Genomic DNA, 20,406 nt, shown 5'->3' on the forward strand with positions numbered 1-20,406 from the left:
GTTAGTGGGTGCTGAAGTAGATAGTGCCAAGCTCTCTATTTTAGTCCAAATCCATGGTGCCTATTGTGTGCTGTACTGGGCTAGGCAATGGGGGTACAGCATCCAAGCAGTGACTTCACAATGAGTCTGACTATACGAGGTACAGGCCTCTGGATGAGGCCTCATAGAGAAAACCATCCAGCCCATGGGCTGCCAGGGATCCTGACAGCTAGGCCCATTCCCACCGGTGTCAGCTGTCAGTCCTAATAAAGACAGAAAAGTATGAACAAAGAAGACTGAAGCTTTTCTGCAAGGACCGGGGAGACGATTTTGGTCAGTATTATGCCTGCCCAGGACAAGGTAGGATACAGCTGGGAGTTTCTAGGTTTGGTCAGACATGGAACTGGGAGCATGGGACCACCAGGACTGATGGTCATCTACCTTACTTTAAAGATCTTCTGGAAAGCTTGCAAGCATGAGTGACAGAAATTGTCCCAGTACAACTCAAGTAATCTTTGTTATAGCCAAGACTTTTTCTTGTCAAATACACTAGTATCTGTTTGAGTCATAACCTTTGCTAAATAAAGCCACTCCCATAGGCCTTCTTGAATGCTAACCCTTGAAGCTAAGGTAACTAATACTTCTAATAGCTGGCATTAATTGTGTGCTTACTATATGCCAAGCACTTAGAACATGATTAACTGATTCTTACAGCAGGCAATGAGATAGATACTATTACAATTATCATTTTATAAGCGAGGGCTTTTAGGTATAAAAAGATCATTCCGTTTACTCTGGGTCACAAAGCCAGGAATTCTGTTGTCCACAATTTTATCATCTACAGTGTTATCAAAATACTTGTTGTATATTTACACCAGCTATTGTGCTATACTAAATAGAGCATACTAGAAATATTGTATTATTTACCATGTCTCACTTTTCGGGAAAAGATTTTTGAAAGTAGTTTTCAAGAGTTCCAATAATTGCTTTTATTTTTTCTGTTTTTAATACACTCAAAAAGTATATTTCAATGCTATACTTGTATAAAAATCTTGATTCAATTCTTACTTAAGGTGAATTTTAGGTAAATTATTAAGATAGCATAATTTTATTCTTGCTTGCTTTATGTTTACTTACCTCAAATATACATCCAAAATGCCTTATGAGTTCAAAATGTAAAAAAACTTTATAAAATTAATTAAAAATGCATTCTAATGCTTTCCTAGCATGTGCAAGGCCCTGAGTTTGATCCCCAATACCACTAAATCCCAGACTATTATGGGAAGTACTATACCACATACACTATTTATTAATGGCAATCACAAGAGTAGCTTTGGTTTTTGAAGTTACAAGATAAAGTAAGAAATAATATTTCTGCACCGAACACTGTTTTTCTTTGCAAACCACTGAGTTAATTTCCTCATCATCTCAATCTTCATTTCCCATCAAAACCTCTACCTGGCATCTACAATGATTTCTCCTTGTATATACTGCTTTTCTCCTTGTATACACTGCCCTCACTGTATCTTTCTTAAATTCTTTTCTGCTACCACTAAGGTTTTTGTCCATGGTAGGAACTTACATATTGTGCCTTTACCTTTATTTGCCTATTTGTTATTCCTCAGCTTTATTTATAGAGGAAGCATAGCAAACCTGTGAAATTTATATATATAATAATATACAAGATCTACCATTTAGTTAACTTGTGCATGCTTTCATAACTACCTCTAACAACCATTTTAGGAATTTAAATATTATAGGTACTACCATCTTATAGGTGAGAAAGAAGACTTTACCATGCTAACATAATACTGCTGGCCCTTTGATTTGACTTCCTGCTGGTTTGTTAAAACCATTTAGCGGTTTACAAGTATTGTGATAGTAGGGGAAGATAATTAATGAAAAAAAGTTATAGAAATGAAAAGAGGATGAAAAAATGAAATTTACAAATGTGCTATGTTAGTGTTATTTTCTCTTAGAACTCGTGCGAATGAACAATGAATATACCTCACAAAATGGATACGACATCTCTTGCTCTGCCCTAAACTTAACCTGCTTTCTTTTTAGCATCTCCATGACATATTTAATACCCTGTTCATCAGCATTAGGTGTTATATTTATTGTGAACCTCCTCTCAATTTGTTTCAAACAGACCTTTTAATTTACAGGCAGGTTTTTTAAAAATATAAATCTCAAGTGACTCAATTATTTCCCAAAGTTAAGATTCTGTTCTTCTCTACACCAGTACTCAGGTGGGCTCTTTGCTGATTTTACTTGTGTTGAATAGATTAAAACACAATATAAATAAACCGGGAAAAGCTCTAATACTTTGTAGTGTTTGATTATAGAACTGTGAGCCAGGAATGTCCTAACCTAAAATTTAAAAGAATCTCTAAGTTTCCCTTTCCTCCATCTCAGTTACCTCCGTCTCAATTTTGCTCAGTCTCGAGTCACTGACTCTCACTGTTCCTTTACTCTTAGCCTATAAAACAAGCTCTGTCTTTCTCATTAAAAAATAAAAGCAAAATCAATAAAACCCTCCCCCAATCTGTCTGGCTCAGCATAACTCCTCTAAACTACACAGTCTAACCATATTAAAATGACCCTGCAGTTTTTAACCACACCTTTTCTCCTTTACCAGAGTGTTTTTCCACTGCCAGGTCTATTTTTATACAACTGGACTATGTCACGGAACTAAAATCTTCCACTGAGCACAGAACAAAGTTGTATTCCAGATGTTGAGAAGTGATCATCCTGAACCATGGTTTTCCAGTGAGCTCTCTAAAAGGGTTGACGAACCACCCAAGAGAGCGACCTTCCAGATATAGGCATCACAAATAGAACATTCTCTTTATTCACAGCATAACTCTTCCCTTGTCTTTCTTCCAAACTTCTTGATCTGGTGGCCTTGTTTCCTTCCTTCAGCTCCTCCTACACGTGCCTTTGATCTGTTCTTCCATATGACATCTCAGAGTGCATCTGAAGGAGCACTCATTTACGTGCGCATGTGTGTATGTGTCTGTGTGTGGTGCTGGTGGGGTTGTCCAGAGGAGGATGGCCCAAGTCTCAAGAATCAGGCTAAAGGTAAATCTCCCAGAGGAGCCCAGTGTCCCTACCAGTGTATGCTAAGCTGCCCAGCGTAAGTGCACGTTGCAGTAAGAAGCGTTCGGTTTCCGCAAAGACAGCATCATCTAATCCTTTCCTATGAAGCGGTACTTCTCTCACAGGAATGTGGGCTTATCACGTAAGAACAAGAGAGTCCTTCTCTCTCTGTCACTTTGAAGAAGTAGCATCCACTGAAGTCTGAATCTGTTGACTATATGTCTCTTCGGATGGGAGTTTTGAATGAAAGGCAGTTGCATATCTAATTTAGTATTCCAGACAGAGGTGCTTGAAGTTTCTACATTTTACTATTGCTGATCCATATCCCTTTTCTCCTTTTAGACCTAATCATTTATTGCTCTCCCTTCTACCTGATATTCCCATAGGGTAAGACTGTTCCCACACTGCGGCCGTGACTAAAGTATTTCTGGTCCTCCCGTCTTTCCACACCAAGCTTGGGTTCCCTCGTTTTCCAGGGACGAGTCATCTCTCTTGTATAGAAGTGGCAGTTCCTATGAGTGCACAGGGAGGTGTGGTCCCGGAGGCCCTGGGATCCCATTTAGTCACCACGTCCAAGAGAAGTCGGAATCTCAGGGAAATTTTCGCAGCCTAAGGTGCAGATTGAGTTCTTCCAGCTATTGAAGATACACGTTGCTTACATGTGGGGGCAGCTAGAACTCTGAACTGCTCTAGTCTTTAGAGCCAGATTCTCCAGTTTAGCCTCATGAGCGTAGCTTAGTTCACATGCAGGTAGACCAAGCCACAACTAATTATCTTATTTTTTTCTTTGAAAGGTAGTGTTCTTTAAAAAGACTAGTCTCTGTTTTCTGTTTCATTTTTCCTTGCTCTTTTTCACTTCTCAATTCACTGAAATATAGCTTCTGCCATAATTATTTTCCAATAGCCTTTGGAGTTTCAAGTGCAAAGAACATTTCCTTTTCTTATTTCTCTTAGGCAATTGAAAAAACCCTTTAAAATTTTTTCTTACATGGATTTTCTTTTTTCTATTTTTTCTTGATTTTCATACCACTATTGTTTGAGCTTTTTATTATTTTTGCATCTTTGAGTTTTATTTATAAATTATGTTACCAAACTGGATCTTGGTAATATAATTTTTGGTAATATAATATTTATGAATAACTGATGGCATGGTGGCTCACACCTGTAATCCCAGCACTCAGGAAGCGGAGGCAGGAGGATTGCTGAAAATTTGAGATCAGCCTGGGCTACGAAGTGAGCTCAAGGCAAGCCTGAACTGCAAAGCGAGACCTTGTCTCAAAAATACAGAAAAAAAAATTATATTACCCAAAGTACTAAAAATAATAAAATTGAAGTTTGGGTACCCACAATACCCACAAGCTAGATTTTGCTCTTTTTTTTTTTTTTTTTTTTTTTCAGACTGTCATTCTCTTTCCTTCTAAGAAATAAAATCCTCATTTTTATCCCTTTTGGTCATTGTATTTCTAGGATTCTTAACTTCAGGTATCTTTCCTTATTTTTGTGGCAGACTAATAGTTGTTACCAGGAGATCCGTTCTACTTTTCCTGCTGGCCATATGTTGCTCACTCAACTGAAGACCGCGTTTCTTACCCTCCTCTGTAGCTAGGTACAGTGTAGCGGGTGAGTTCTTGCCAGAGCAGTATAACTGGAAACAACGAGTAGAGTTTGGGTCTTCCCTTTTTAGATAAAGGAAGATGGCTTACCTGCTTTCTTCTCTGTCATGGACATGCTTATGACAGCTTCAGCCACACAAATGAGGTAGACTAGACATCCTAGAGAGGGCAGAAACCAAGATAGAAGGAATCTGAATCCGAGTGACCTCACAGAGCAGAGTTACCCTGACAGTCTAAGCCTATTGTTATGTGAAAGGGAAAGCAAAACTTGTATTTTCTTTATGTCACTAAATTCTGGAGATTCATTATTATGGTAACTTAGCCTTTACTCTAATAGCAAAACTGGTACCTGGAAGGGGAAGACATTTAACAAAACCCTAAACTATACTATTACCTATGCAGTTGGATAACTGATGGTGAGGAAACAGATTGAATGGTCCCTGTTATGCCAGTGGCAGAATCTTTGGTAAAAATTTCAACTACTTAACTTAGAAGGCTAGTTGTGTTCCTTCTATGGCTGAACTCAAGAATATAAATGATTAATTATTTCTCCTTGCTGCATTTCACAAGGTTTTTTCAAGCAATAAGTTCACTTATGAAGTGATGTGTCTTCAAGCAGAAATGGAAAGAAATAAAAGATTTACAAAAATCTAGGGCTTCATAGGATTGGAAAATTCATTACTTCTGTAGCCCCAATGGAATACAAGTAACATTGTATAGCCTATGAAGTACTTTTGGCATACCTTGAAGTTACTCTGTCTTTTGTTTCTTCTTTCTTTTTTTCTCTCCTCTCTCATCTCCAACTCCTCCATACTCTGAAGTTAATTTCCAGTGTAGAACAGTCCCTCTTTTGTTACCCATTCCTTACTAACCTGAATTCTCCAGGCGTACCATTTATGCATAATGACTCATCAGCTAGTTTTCTTCTGACAACAATTCTAGTGCTAGCCATTGAGAGGATTGGTTTAATTTCACTATAGTAGCAAGGTGTCTTGGGGCCAGGGTAGGATATTGAGGGTAGGTTGAGTTCAGGCAAGGGGTAATCTGACGCATGTAGCTGGAGAAGCCGGGAAAGGAGGTCATCCAAGTTGGGGATAATGAAGTAAGGAAAACAAGATCCTAGCAGTAGTGCAAATAACTGAGGAATGAGTGTGTGATTTTGTTATAGAGAAGGTCAGACATATGGATGAAAGAAATCAACCAAAATAATTGTATTGTGAACTCTTGACTCCATGTGAGAGGAGACTGTGTCTTCGAGGGGTGGATGACTTGTGGCTGAACCCAGGGCCTTGCATGTGCTAGGCAGGCACTTGGCCAGTGAGCTACATTTGCAGTGCCCCACACTCCTTTTCAACTTTTTAAAATTTTTAGACAACATCTTACTAAATTTTCCAGGTTGTCTTTGAACTTGAGATCTTCCTGCCTCAATCCTCAAAGTAGCTGGTATTTTCAGGTGTATATCATTATGCCCTATTGAGGGTGTATCTTTATATCACTTAATACAGTCTTAGATATACAGTAGGGACACAATAAATATTTGATAAACTGAGCCTTTCATCTCATACTATTCCTGAAATCTTCTTCTCTTTGTGGTCCTGAAGCTTTGCTGTTTCAATGCAAAGTAATCTACAATGTGTGGACAAATCCAGTAGCACTGGTTTTTTTTTCCTAAATAACCTGAACAAAAGAAGATCAGTAAGTGCATTTAAAATATTCTTCAAGAAGACCTAAACTAGGTCTCAATACATTTGTACCACAACAATAATAGAAACAACCTAATATAACCACCAGCATTTATTAAATGCCTACTAGATCTAAAATACAATATCAGGTGCTGGCCTGTGTTTTTTCTCTTAATCCTCACAACGATCCTGTTATTATTATTCATTTTACGGATGTGGAGACTCTGACTCAAAGAGGCTCTCTTCCCTAAGGATATGATAAGTGGCAGTTTGTCTGCCTTCAAAACTCTTGATCTCAGTAACACTAGCCTTCCTACCTCATGACAGGTTGCTCTCCCTCCTGTTTCTAAACCTTTGATCTCCTCATTCGCTTGCTTAAAACCCTTCATCATTTTCTCGTCTCCTCCCGCCAGAGTCTGTATAACTCAGTGTGGCATAATTTACTCTTCAGAACTGTCAGTGCCCTCAGCTTCTGCTGCTATTTCCACAAACACATGTTGAGTTCCAAGTGTTTGCGGCTCCTGGGGACATGTTGAGCTCTTCCATGCTCCTGTGGTTTTACATATTCTCCTCCTTTTTGGAGCATTCTTCCTCCTCATCTGCTTGGCTTTGAAACTAGAGACTCAAGTTCTAATCAGTCTTTTCTTGAGATCTTCAAATTCTCAGAGTTCTGATTCTTCCATTAGCAAAACTGAGATTGTGTCCCCCGAGTGCAGGCTGTCTGGGATGATTTGTGACTTTTCCACCCACCGGCTGATCATCTTGGGAAAGCTGCTTGGTTCCTGAGGCCTCAGGGTGTTTTTTTTTTTCTTCATAAAATACAATACAATGGTTGTGCACACCTGTAAATTCAACGAGCCCAGTCTGGGCAGTTTAGCAATCTAGCAAGGCCCTGTCTCCAAATAAAAAAAAAACTTTAATGAGTGGGTTGGGGATGCAGCCCAGCAGGAAGGCCTGGTTCAATCCCTAGCACCACAGGTGGGTTGAGAGGCAGAGGGGAGAGGACATAGATGCCTCTTGAAAACAGTGCCTAACACCTTAGTAAGTATTCAGTTAGGATAAATTATTACATGCACGGCACTTGTGCAAATTAAGAGTAACACGTAGCAATCTGCCACAACAATTGTTAGCACCTTGTGCTTTCCTAGTGATCTCCCGGCCACCCCTTCAGTTCAACAGAAATTAACCCTGGTACTTGTTTGTGGTGAGTATCCTGTACATTGTGTGCCTGGATAGTCATCTCGTCAACTGTGCTCGCAAACCTCTGATTTCGCCAGTTACATGCCATGCAGTTGCTTGTTTCAGTTCTCCCTCCTCTGTGAGCCTGGACTCCTTGAGGACAGGGATGATTTTATTGTTCACCCAAATCTATTTAACACACATGGGGTGATTGAAGGATATAAACAAAAATGCTCTCACGGGACAAATAATGAATACAACCATGAGGGCAGCACCACCCCTGCCTGGAGCCTTCATTGCGTAATGCTTCCTTTACACTTTCCAAAGCTCCTGGGGATCGTTAGCTCATTTAATTCTCAGGGTAACTCTGTTAGGTAAGTATTACCCCCAGGAGAACTTTTTAAAAATCATGGAATCTGACCACTATCTTACAGATAAAGTAAATGCGACTCAGAGAAGGTAAGGAGCATACTCAAAGTCACATAGCTGGTAAGAGGTGTAGAAGTAATTCGTATATCAATAACCAATGAAAACGAACAACCCACTGCAACACATGTGCCATAGGTTTGCCACCACTGTCTTAGATGTCGTCTGATTCTTGCCTTTTATTGTCTTTGAACAATTTCACGACTATGTATAAATTGTATCTTTTTCAGGTTCTCTATAAAATAGAATACAACAGCTACCTAGGTTCCTAATTGAATGTTAAATATCTTTTTTTTCTTTCTGTATCATATTCATGTTTTTTAGATTTTTCTGAAAATTATCTTTCAACAAAAATGTAAGTGGAGTACTGCTCCCATTCTGACTGACTTCACGGCCAATTTCTTCACCTGAAAGAGTTCCAACAGGAAACGGTGCAGTGGAGTTCTGCATTCCACTGCAAGGCACTCTGATTTAGTGGGATTTTCACTTTGTTTTTGCTTTTCTCAAGACTCTATTCTGTTGCATGTGGTCTGAAACACACTTTTGAATAACTCTGTAATAGCACTTTCTTAGTAGGAGAAATAAAATACCTGTATATAATCATTTATAAACTTGCTCAAATTCTCCAAGTAGAGAAAAGGAAGAGAGAGATTTCATGCGGAGGAAAGAAATTAATACTGTAGTCATTAATTAATGCTGTAGCCATTAATTAATTAATGCTGTAGTCATTAATTAATTAATTAATGGCTACAGTCATTAATTTCTTCATAAAGAAATTAATGCTGTAGTCAATCTGGGCTTTAATAATAACTAGAAAAGATGTGACAAGATAGGATATGCAGAAAAATACAATCTGTGTTTAGAGGGCGGCATGAACAAAAGAAAGCAATGTATACATACATATTATAAGCAATATATATATAAAGCAATATATTATATATATGTTGTAACGGCCAGTAATTGGCTCATAGCTGGATAGACTGAGTAGAGAATTGAGTAAAAGGTGTGAAGGAGAAGACAGGAAATGTAGGTTTGAACTTCAGTGGAGGACTTCCATGCTGAATTTCTGTGATAGACAATAAAGGTAATACAAAGTTTTTGACATAAGAGTGAAAGGATCAGAAGGTAACCAACAGCATGTGAGAAAAAGTCTAAAGAGGCATGAAATTGGACAGAGAAAGAAACAGTTTATGAATGACAAGGAAAGGTGTGAGGTCACAAGGATATGAAGTCTCTTCGACAGTTAGAGAGTATCTATAGAGGATCTGTTGCACACAGAACATGTGATACTAGACAATAGGAGAAGATACAAAGAAAAATTATCTTAGTATGATATCAAGGAGACATGAGAGGTAAAAGATGGAGCACGCGCCTAAATTTGGTGAGTAAAAGAGGAAGTGTAGAGGAGAAAAATAAATGAAAGATATTTAGTAAGTAGAGCTGAAAGAATTTTTGTGTGCTTGAGTGGAGAGCAAAGCGAGAGAGAGTCTAGGAAACTGGGTTTTCTTAGTTGGGCATGAGGCATGATGACTCCGTAAACAGAGAAAGAGAATGAAGAGTATGAAGAGGAGGAGGGATGATGAGTTATATATTTTACGTATTTGAAGGATCTGGGATCTTGTCAGTACAGATATGGGGCCCAGGAAAGAGAGTCTTAGACAGCTATTGAATAAGTGGAATTAATACCAGGTATACCTCAGTTGAATGGGGAAACATCCATCCTTAATTAAGCCAAAGCTAAGATAGGACTGAGGTTGCATGGGGCAGAGTAGGCGGAAATAAACAGAATGAAAGGTTAATTGCAAAATGCAGAGTCAAGTAACAAAGCAGAAGAGCCTAAATGTTTTCAGGCTCATGTCATCATCCACACTTTGAGACTTGAAAAGCTCAAGGGCCACGGAGCTGCAGCAAGAGCTTGTTGAGAAATGAGAGCAAAGGTGTTGGATCAAGATTAAGGATGGTTTTTTTTCAGAGCTTCCTTTAGGGAGTGTGCGGTATTTGTTTAGATGAACTCCTTTAGGTAGGCAGCAAAAGTCCAAGGAATTTAAGTAGCAGAAGATGCACATTCATCTCCTAGGTAGAGAAGAAAAGTGGAGCACAGAGCTGGGAGCAGGCTAGTCAATTCTTCATGAGCCCCTTAACCTTACGCAAAGTTGGGGAGAACCATGACCTTCTCGGAGATAAGACACTGGAGGAAGGCCTGAATTCTTGATTAAGGTAACTGAGCAATCTAGAAGGCAGGGAATTAACCCATTGTATTTCGTTTACCTCAGTCAAAAGAATGTTTAGTGTTTCTTGCAGTGGTCATAACAAATCAAAGAAGATCCAAACCACAAAATGACATCTAAATTATTTTGAGGACACTTGGTTTTGAGCTTTGGTTCTGTTTATTTGTTCATCATCTTCTATCAATATGGCGAATGTAGAATCTAGGTACTTGGTGTTTTTAGCTATTGGTTTTACAGTAGTAATTTATTCCCTAAGTGTTTATTGTATGGCCAGCAATCACTTTCCACAATTATTTTCAATGTATTCCATGATATTCTTATGATTTGCATTCTTTGTTCAAAGAATGAATAATTTGGCTTAATAAAAAGTAAATTGAAGCCACGTTCCTTTCATATCTTTGTGGACACATCAGGGGAATTCTTTTCTCTTTCTGTACTTGTAATATACTGTGTGCCTAGATAGCGGTGTTAAAATCAAATCCTGATAGCTTTAACAATGCGATTCATGTACAAACCGAGGAACAGTTTCTTTGGAGGAGCTCTAAAATGAAAGAAAGGCAAAGTAGCCATTTAAATCACTTTGCTCCCTTTTATTCAGGCAATTGCTCAGGATAAAAAAATAAGAGGAAACATATCATTCTTTTGCTCTGTCCTCTCTAGAATGTCAATTATGGTTAAGATTCTCCACCAGCTACATAACTTGGAGCTTCCTACATGAGTTCCTTGAGCAGCTGGGTAAAGGGGGGAGAATCACGAAGATTACCTTTCCGAGTATGGCGTAAGGTGCAAAGCTGTATAAGGTAGAAACTTCGTCCTCAGGCAGCTTAAAATTCAGTGTGTGTTCAGTGACCTAAGTACACAATTGTGATGCTCAAAATTGTGCCACAATTAGCTTATGTTTAAATGCTTTCTTTCTATGGGTGACAGATTTTGATAATAAGTCCTGTGTTTGAGAAAGCTGGGCTTTAGATAAGTATATGATCTTTGTTTTGTCTTTTTGAGACAAGGTCTTGCTATGCAGTTCAGGCTGGTCTTGAGCTCACTTTGTAGCCCAGGGTGGTCTTGAACTCACAATGATCCCCCTGCCTCAGCCTCCCAAGTGCCAGGAGTGTGCCACCATGCCCGGCACTAAATGTATGCTTTTTAAAAATTTAGATTTAGAAAATCTTTGCTCTCTTGCTGGTAGCAGCACTGGAGGCTAATGAGAATGAATGCACATGGGAACGAAAGTGGAACAAAGGGAGACTGGTTTGGTGGCAGCTGCTGTAATGGGGCACTGAACACTGTGGGACGAGAAGGAGTCGGCGATTCCCACGTCTCTGTGATGGTGCAGTGGGTATTACAGTCACGTGCGAGACGGGCAGTCACTACAGAGGCAGTGCTCCACCTGAAAACTGGTTTTCATCCAAGGTCCAAATACTGAAGATCCCCACTTCAACTTATAAATGTTAGGTGATAAAGTGAGTTACTTATTTATGTATAAAGCAACAACTTCTATGCTTAGAAACTTTGTCTGTCTGTCTGTTTGTCTGTATGCATTTAAGTAGAGGTTGAACCCAGGGCCTTGTATGTGCTAGGCGAATGTTCTGCCCACCCCTATTTCCTTTTTATTTTGAGGTGGGGCTAAGTTGCCCAGGTGGGTCTCACGTTCCCAGTCCTCCTTTGTCAGTCTCCCAAACAGCTGGGGGTACAGGTGTGCACCACCCACCTGGCTCGGCTCTATCTTACATCTGTGAAATTCTTTACTCTTATTTGATCACAGGAAGAATTAATAAATCAAGTTACATTTCATTATCATAATGGAGTTTTCGTTAATGATATTATTGTTTCCATATATTATACTAAGAGCGTTGATAGTTAAAATTTTTCCTCACTCTACAATCCATTTCTCCTGACTTTCTGGCTATTAAATATTAGGTCAGCATTTTGAGATATTGCACATTTTATTATAAAACATATTTGACAAAGTTTGAAGACATTTAGTTGTGACACTTTTTCAGATAAGCCAGCATAGTGGCACAATCTTGAAATTCCAGTACCGTGGAAGGCTGAGGCAGGAGGATCATAAGTTCAAGTCCAGCCTGAGCAACTTAGCTAGAGCCTGTCTCAAAATAAAAAAATATAAAAAGGGGTTGGAATGTAGCCAAATGCAAAGGCCCTGCATTCAATCCTCAGTATGCTTCCCCCTCAAAAAAAAAGTTACATCTTGTATTTTCTATCAAGAATTTAACCGAGGATTGGATAAGAAAATTATGGTACTTTTATATAATGGAATATTACTCAGCTGTAAAGAAAGATAAACTCGAGGCCTTTATATTTAAATGGTCACAACTAGAGACCATACTCATAAGTGAAATAAATCAAACATACATGTGCAAGCACCGCATTGTGTCACTAGTGTAAAACTTGAAAGAGTTAAGTTAAACTCGGAGGTATGATAGACACTGTGAAATGATAGGAAACCACCGAAGAGTAAAGGGCTTCTGGGATGTGGGAAAAGAGAAGGGAAAGAAGGAGAAATTTTGTATGTATGTATATACAGGATAGATAACATGGTTGTTCTTCTATCTGCTGTTTCTATGCTGAAAGAAACTGTCAATGAGTCTTTGGTTGACCAGTATTGCATGTCTATATCTGTTTTCATGAGAAGCCACTTTGAAGATATCAATATGTAATACAACCACCATTGTTAATTCCCTACCACTTTGTTTGTAACTCTGTATTGTCTGTATTGTGCTTGTGATATGTTGTAAAATGTTATATGTCTGTTAATGTTTCCCTCCTTTTATCCTTAAAATAAAAAAAAAAAAAAAAAGAATTTAAAAATCTGAGACTAGAATCATATCTTTCCTTGTGAAAAACAAATCCTCAAAACCTCATTTCTTTTTTAACTCAAACTAGATTTTCTTCTTTAATTTTTTTTCATATATTGTAAAGTATTTTGACAAGGGATGGCAATGGGTAATTTTTCAAGACTGTGACTTGCTGGAAGGCAAAAATGTCTTAGTTTTACTATAATGCACAGAACGTGGACTCAAAGATTAAGTGGGATATCTGAACGTAACATATATGTTTTCTGTGTAAATAATAACTGCCATTCTTGACTATTCTGTTTTCTCTTCATGTAAAATGTTTAAAATAGGGACTTCATGATTCAAATGTATGGGGTGGGTTGATTACAGATAATACTATTGTGGGAACAATATTTGTAATGACATTATGAAATATCTGGGAGGTAAATTTCTGTGGGAATCATATATTTGTATGTTACTGGTACTTGTTGGGAAAATAATTTTGTTTTTTATTTTAAAATATTTTTAGAGCCAGTCATGGTGGTACACGCCTGTAATAGCAGCACTCTTGGAGCTGAGGGAGGAGGACTGCAAGTTCAAGTCCACTCCCGGGCAATTTAGGACTTAGTGAGACTCTGTGTGAATAAATAATTAAATAAATAATAAATAAATAATATTAGGAATAAATGTAGCTCAGTGTGAAGGTCTTGGCTTCAATCTTCAGTATCAAAATAAATTAGCATAGTTTCTCATCTATATATGACCACTAAAGTAGTTGGTTTATATTTCTACAAAAATTCAATTGTTTTGGAATTAAATACATTTAGCAGACAGAGGATGGAAGTACAGCAAAGTGATGTTTATACAAAGAAATAGTTTTAAATTCTAAAATTTTATTTAGCTATAAGGTTTGTGAAAGCTACTCAAGAATAATTCACCAACTTTTTTTAAAAAAACAATATGTTCATAGGAACAAGATAGGGGACATGTTCATATTGACTTTTATCATATTAATATGAGTTCTTCATGTTTCAAAACACTAAGAACCAATTTAATATGTTGATAAATAATGATACTTCTAATGCTATCCAGCAAAAGTTTATTTGCATGGTTAATGTATTTTGGATCTAAAATTTTAGGAGAAAGACATAGCTTCATAAATTTCTCACTTTTTCAAATAATGATGTTATAGAGAGCCGATGTGGAGACCTCTACTGAGAGATAAACATTTCAGAGTCAGAGTGACAGGCAAGCAGAATAACAGTCTGTTTATGGAATGGGCAACCATCGGTTTTAATTTGCATGTCTTTTGTGAATTCATAATGTGTAAGGATAATTTACATTTCTTTTTTGTGATGTCAGTAAAGGTCCTCCTCTATTTTTATCTTGAGTATTGTTTTTTCTCTTCTTGTTTTGATTTCTAGAAGTTTCTTATATATTAAAGAAGTTAGGTTTTCCCCTCTGATTTGCATATCAGGTATTTTTTTCCCAATTATAATTTGTCATTCAACTTTGCGTGTTCTTATTGTGATTTTCCTTTTGTCCTTGTCATAGTTTTATTTTTAATTAGTTACATTTGTTAATATTTATGGATTCTAGTTTGTGAAGCAAAATTAGGAAAGTTTTCCCATTCCAAAATAAGACAGGAATTCATCCCTGTGGTATGTACATTCACCTTTTACATTTAAATTTTGATCCACTTTGAAATTTATCTGTATTAGTCAGCTTTTTGTGGCTGAGACAAAATACTTGACACACACAACTTTTTTTCTTTCTTTTTTTGTTTTTTTTTTTTCCAGTATCAGGAACCGAACTCAAGACCTTGCGCTTGCCAGACAGGCGCTGTGCCGCTGAGCTAAATCCCCAGCCCCTGACACACAACTTAAAGGAGGAAGGACTTATTTTGGCTCACAGTTCTAGGGGTTTCAGCCCCTGGCCAGCTGGTTCCAAGGCAGAAGCATCACATCAGAAGGGCCTGGTGGGTGAAAGCTGCTCAGTACACGGCATCTGGGAAGAAGCAGTCAGGGGAAGAGCGCCAGAGGAAGGGAGCAGGGACAAGACATAGGGTCAAGACCCCATGACCAACTCGCTCCAGCTAGGCTCCACATCTAATAGCCCATTTGGCTGTGAACTCGTCAGCTGGCTAACACACTGATGGGGTTAAGGCCTACACAGTCCATTCACCTTTCCCGGAGTCTTTTAATTGTCAAGTTGACAGTCAACACTCAGTACCATATCTTAGTGTACAGTGCGAGATATAATTATTTAGCTTCATTTTTCCAGATATCTGTTTATTGAAAAAATAAACTTACAATGTTGTTTATTTGAGTTTGTTTCTAGACATTCTAGTCAATTCCATTATTTTCTTTCCATGAAAATCACGGTATTTAATTATTAATGTTTTTACTTTTTTAACATTGAAAAGGTCATGTCCTCATCACCAATCTGCTTTCTTGGTGCTGAGACTGAACCAGAACCTTGTGCGTGCTGAGCATGTGCTTTATTACTGAGCCACACACCCAGGTTCTCACCGATTTTTCTTCCTTTGGTGGTACTGGGGATTGAAGGACCTACATTTCCACCCTATTCATGCTTTTTATTTTGAGATAGGGTCTTGCTAAATTGATAAATAGTCCAGGTTGGGCTTTAAGTTAGGACCTTCCTGCACCAGCCTCCTAGAGGGCTGGGGTTGTAAGCATGTGCCTCTACACATGCTTTTTAAAATATGTAATACAAAAATAAGACTCCTAAAAATGAATAACTGAACATCACTGAATGCTCACAAGTATTTATCACTTACCCCTTGCAAAAGAGTGCTAAAATGACAGTGTACAAAAGAGTTTAAAAGATTATGCTACTAGGAAAAAAAGAACAATTGGCTCCATTTAGAAGTTTAAGAGATTTAGGACACAAACTCATTAGAAAATTTTGCTTCATCTAAAGGAATTTTTGTATCTTCCCTCTTTTTAAGAGTAGAGAGGCAATTAAGAGTCTTCAATAAATTTTGGAAGTCAGAGTTGGATAATGCAGAGATAACTGGCTTGGCAAAGCGAGAAAGGAGATAACCTAAGTGTCTGCAGGCACCTGGAGGTGCAGTGTACTGTGCAAGCCGTGGGTGTGTGTGTGTGGGTGGGAGAACTGCCCTAAAAGTCAAGGTTCACTAAGCCTTTGAACCCGGGGATCCCCCCACCACCACTTCACTCACGCACTAATGGTACACCATTGATGTGATCCCTCTGTAAGGCCAGCTGTTTCTTTTCTGGAGATAGGAGTTTATCCTTTGGAAGAGTTTTTATAGCAAAAGGGCTAATAAAAACTGGGAAAGAACCACTGGAAATGAAAACTGTGTTTGGAATAGAAATAAAAACTAGAGTAGAAAGCTTAGAATAATGTACACCCACGTTTACAGCAGCACAATTTGTAATAGCTAGATCTTGAAAACAACCCAAATGCCCATCAACCAAGGAATGGATAAAAAAGATGTGGTATTTTTATATAATGGAGTATTACTCAGCCATAGAGAAGGATAAACTGGAGACTTTTGTAGGTAAATGGATGCAACTTGAGTCCATACTCGTTAGTGAAATAAACCAGACGCAAATGTGTAAACATAATAGTATTGTCTCCCTAGTGTGAGAAGCTGAAAGAGTAAATGTGATCCAAAATGTACAACAGATATTGTAAAATGGGAAGAAACCTCAAAAGGAAGGAGAAACTGGTTTAGGGGAATGGAAAAAAAAAAAGGGAAAAGCAAAAGGAAAAAATATCTATATATAAAAGATAGTTAAGACAGTTGTGCTGTTAATCTCTCTCAGTTCATTGAGAAGATAGGTTTGTGCTAATATTGTTTGGACAATTAAATGTTGATATCTCATACTCTGAGTAACTAATTTAAAGATAACAACACACAATGTATTAACCATTGTTCCTTTCCTATCATATTGTTTTGGAATTTTGTTTTGCTGTCTTTGTGTTTCTTTTTCTTTAAAAGAATATAAAAAAGAAAGCTTAGAATATAAAGTTAAGGAATTGTTCTGGCCCAAGGTTTCTCAATCATGGCACAGACATTTGGGGTGAGGAATTCTTTGTGGTGGAAGCCTGCTCTGTGCATTGTAAAATGATTAGCAACAACCTTGGCCTCGACTTACCAGCGCACCCCTCTTCCCTGTGATGACAACCCAAAGTATCTCCATACATGACCACACGTCCTCTGGGACAGAGAAGTAAACCTCTCCTGCTCTCCACTCTGGGAAGCTCTCTTTCAACAATAGAAAGATGCAGAGACGGTCACTATGGTAAAAGAAATTGGAGAATAGTAAGATGTTCTCACACCCTATGAACAAGAATTCACAAAGAGAGAATATAGAAAATGGAAGGGACGGCATTAGCAAAGAATTAAAACAATAGTTGCAAATAAGAATGAAAAGTCCCCTAATGTTCAGTACGATCTGTGGGAAAAGACTTATTGTAAGAAACATCACCGTGAGACTTCAGACTACTAGGGATCACGGCGAGAGTCTAGAGAGAGGAACAGGTCAGAAGCAGAAGAGCGGGAGCCAGAGGGGCCGCTCAATAACACTAGAGGTAGGAGAAGGGCAACAGTGTGCTCTTGGCGCTGTGGGAAAAGGAACTTGGATGTAAATTGTCAGCCAAGAAGAACAGAATAAAGACTTTTTAGTCATGGAAGTAAGTATCGTAAATATTTGTTTCCTGAGTACCGCCTCCAAGTGAGCCACTGGAGTCTGCGCTTCTTTAAAATAAGAGTAAACTACAGGTCACATATTTGGATATTAAAAGGTAGTAATGGGCATGTGATTGATATGTTGAACAATGTGAATAAAATTTAGGTTATATGTATTTTTAAAAAGTGGAAAAGCAAGGCTATTATTAGCTCCAGGAAGAACAGGAAGTTTTCAAGTAAAGTGTTATCATAGCGTTGACTCAGTGATGTGTTACATATGTGTACATCGTTAGGATGATGTAAACTCTAATTATTGTTTATTGACGCTGTGTCAAGGGTGGAGGCAAAGTGGTGGTGATGGTGGCGTGTAAAAGATCTAGATCCTTAAACACCATGACAAGATGTCAGAAAATAATGTCTAAAACTGAAAATCAAGAAAGATTGGCCTAAGGGCGCCGTTAGGAAATAAAGAACACAGCAGGATTGTGGGCATGGGTAAAAGTATGTAGGTGGGGGTGAAAGTGGGGCAGCAAATATAGAATTTTGAGGAAGTATCCTTGGAAAGGGAATATTGGTAGAACACAGTTGAGAATAAAGATTTAGCTGAGCAGGTGTCACATACATGTACTTTTGCCACTCTGGGAGGCTGAGGCAGGAGAATGGCAAGGTTAAGCCCAGGCTGGGTGACTTAGTGAGACTCTGTCCCAAAATTTAAAAAAATTTAAAGCAAGGCTAGGGGTGTAGGTCAGTATGCAGGCCTGAGTTCAACACCCAGTACTGAGGGCAAAGATTTAAATGTGAATAATGAAATGGTTATTTTTAAAGAAATTTAATTGCACTTAAAATTTCAGGAAAAAATAGACAGTTGATATATCCTGCCTTCTAAGGTTCCTGAATTTTGATTAGTTTAAAAACTTCAACATTCAGTGAGTATTTATTGAATTCTTTTCATATGTCAGGCTTTGATCTTGTTATATTCACTTACATGTTTTGTATAATCTCAAAACAACTTGCTGAGGGGCTGGGGATTTAGCTCAGCGGCAAAGCGCCTGCCTGGCAAGCGCAAGGTCATGAGTTCGGTTCCCGGTACCGGAGAAAAACCAAAAAAAAAAAAAACAACTTGCTGTTAGTGGATTCACTCAGAGGCATAATATGAAGGAATATAATGAGACGCAGGATACAGTGTATTTCTGAGTTTACTTGGCCTGAGTTACCGCTGGAGAAGTATGCGTATCGAAGATAAAGATGGTGGATTTATCAGCAAAGAACAGAGCCACTGACAGCCACCACTGTCAAGCGTAGGCCGGGGTCTGTAGGAAGCAGTCCTGCTCAGAGTGCCGAGCTGATGTGGGGAATCGTGGTTATTTTACCTTTTCTTTAAAATCAAATTGCACCGGGCAGTGAATTTGGTAAAACTAACTTTCAGCTTCACAGGCTGCAGACACTCACATATGTCGCTAGGTGTCCTAGTCCTTGCCATGTCTTAGAGAATATCCTTTCCTCTCCTGTCCTTATAGAATATTAAAGTCCCCTTTTGGCACAAATAAATATTTTTCCAAAACCTGTGACCACTAACTCCAAAGAGCTCATTTACATCTCCTAACCCTACTCAGAAGGACTTTTTTTTTAAAAAAAAACAATGCCAGGAACCGTAAACTCCATCAAGATATCACTCAGTCTTCAAACATTTGGCTAGCTTCAAAATTGAGACAGGTGAACAAAATCATCAGGATGTGGCAGAAACATTTCTGCAATAATGTTCCTATACTCCTTTCCTCATTTTAAAATTAAATATAAAGTTCCCTGCTTTTCTCCCGGCTTGGCTTGTGCATTCCTTTCTTGGGATTCATCTGCTGCTCCCTTGCAAGTGCATCAATAAACCCTTTACTTTCTGTATTCCTTTAGTATCTGTGGCATCAAGCTCTCACGGGCCGCCCCTCAGAGGGCAGGTCACACTGACACCTGTCCTTTCTGGGCCGACCCCACAGATGTCGACCTATAACCATCCTCTGCCCGTGGAGACGTTCTTTTTTCCTGTTTTTATTTTGATTAGTACATATTTGCACTTGCTCGTGGGGAGTTAGGAAATGACTACGTGAGTGCATAAGGCAGCTCTAGAAAAGTGCTCAGGGACATTTTCAGTGTGAAGCAAGGTAATGAATAGGCACCGTGTCCTGATAAGTTAGGAGAGCCAGGGGAGAAAAAGGAGAGGGTGGCTGAGCTCCTCCGGGGTCGTCCTCCCTGCTCCACTCCGGGACAGGCTCTGGCCCTGTAGGGTGGGGTAAGCTTTGTCTTTTCAAAGTGAATCTGACGGTTTTGGGGTGTGTGTGTGTGTGTGTGTGTGTGTGTGTGTGTGTTTGCAAAGACTTAGAGTAACTATTGTTCTCATTTTATACATGAACAAATTAAGTTCCAGGGAGGTTCAAATAACTAAAGTCATACAACGCTAAGAATTGGGTGGACAAAATTCAGGTTCCGACTTCAATTATACTGCTTTCCTATTGAAAATAAGCCAGGATAGGGTGTGTGACGTTGTGTATGAGTATTTTGTGGTCCAGATCTGCAGCAAATAGGTGTGTGCTTGTATGTACGTAAATACTGGGTCACATATGTTAGCTCTGTTGGTAGTTATTTCTCACAAATTACTGTCCTGTGTTACTAATGACGGTGTTTAGGAATTCTTTAATTTAGAACTTACCTCTTTCCAAAAAAAAAAAAAAAAAA

The 20,406-nt window shown here is 38.5% G+C and overlaps 1 protein-coding gene across 3 annotated transcripts in view; it reads left to right on the top strand.

The window, feature by feature from the left end:
- Positions 1–155: 155 nt before the first annotated feature.
- Positions 156–20,406, top strand: part of Tmem56 (transmembrane protein 56) — a 72,913-nt gene continuing 52,662 nt past the window's right edge. For 2 of the 3 annotated variants that reach the window (XM_013516468.1, XM_013516474.1), the window contains exon 1: positions 156–339. The gene's annotated coding sequence lies outside the window, so the exon portion shown is untranslated. The remainder of the gene's footprint in view (positions 340–20,406) is intronic. The other variant, XM_013516469.1, reaches the window with a different exon arrangement.

The sequence above is a fragment of the Chinchilla lanigera genome, unplaced genomic scaffold, assembly GCF_000276665.1.
Source record: "Chinchilla lanigera isolate Chin_1 unplaced genomic scaffold, ChiLan1.0 scaffold00034, whole genome shotgun sequence".
NCBI classification, from domain to species: Eukaryota; Metazoa; Chordata; class Mammalia; order Rodentia; family Chinchillidae; genus Chinchilla; species Chinchilla lanigera.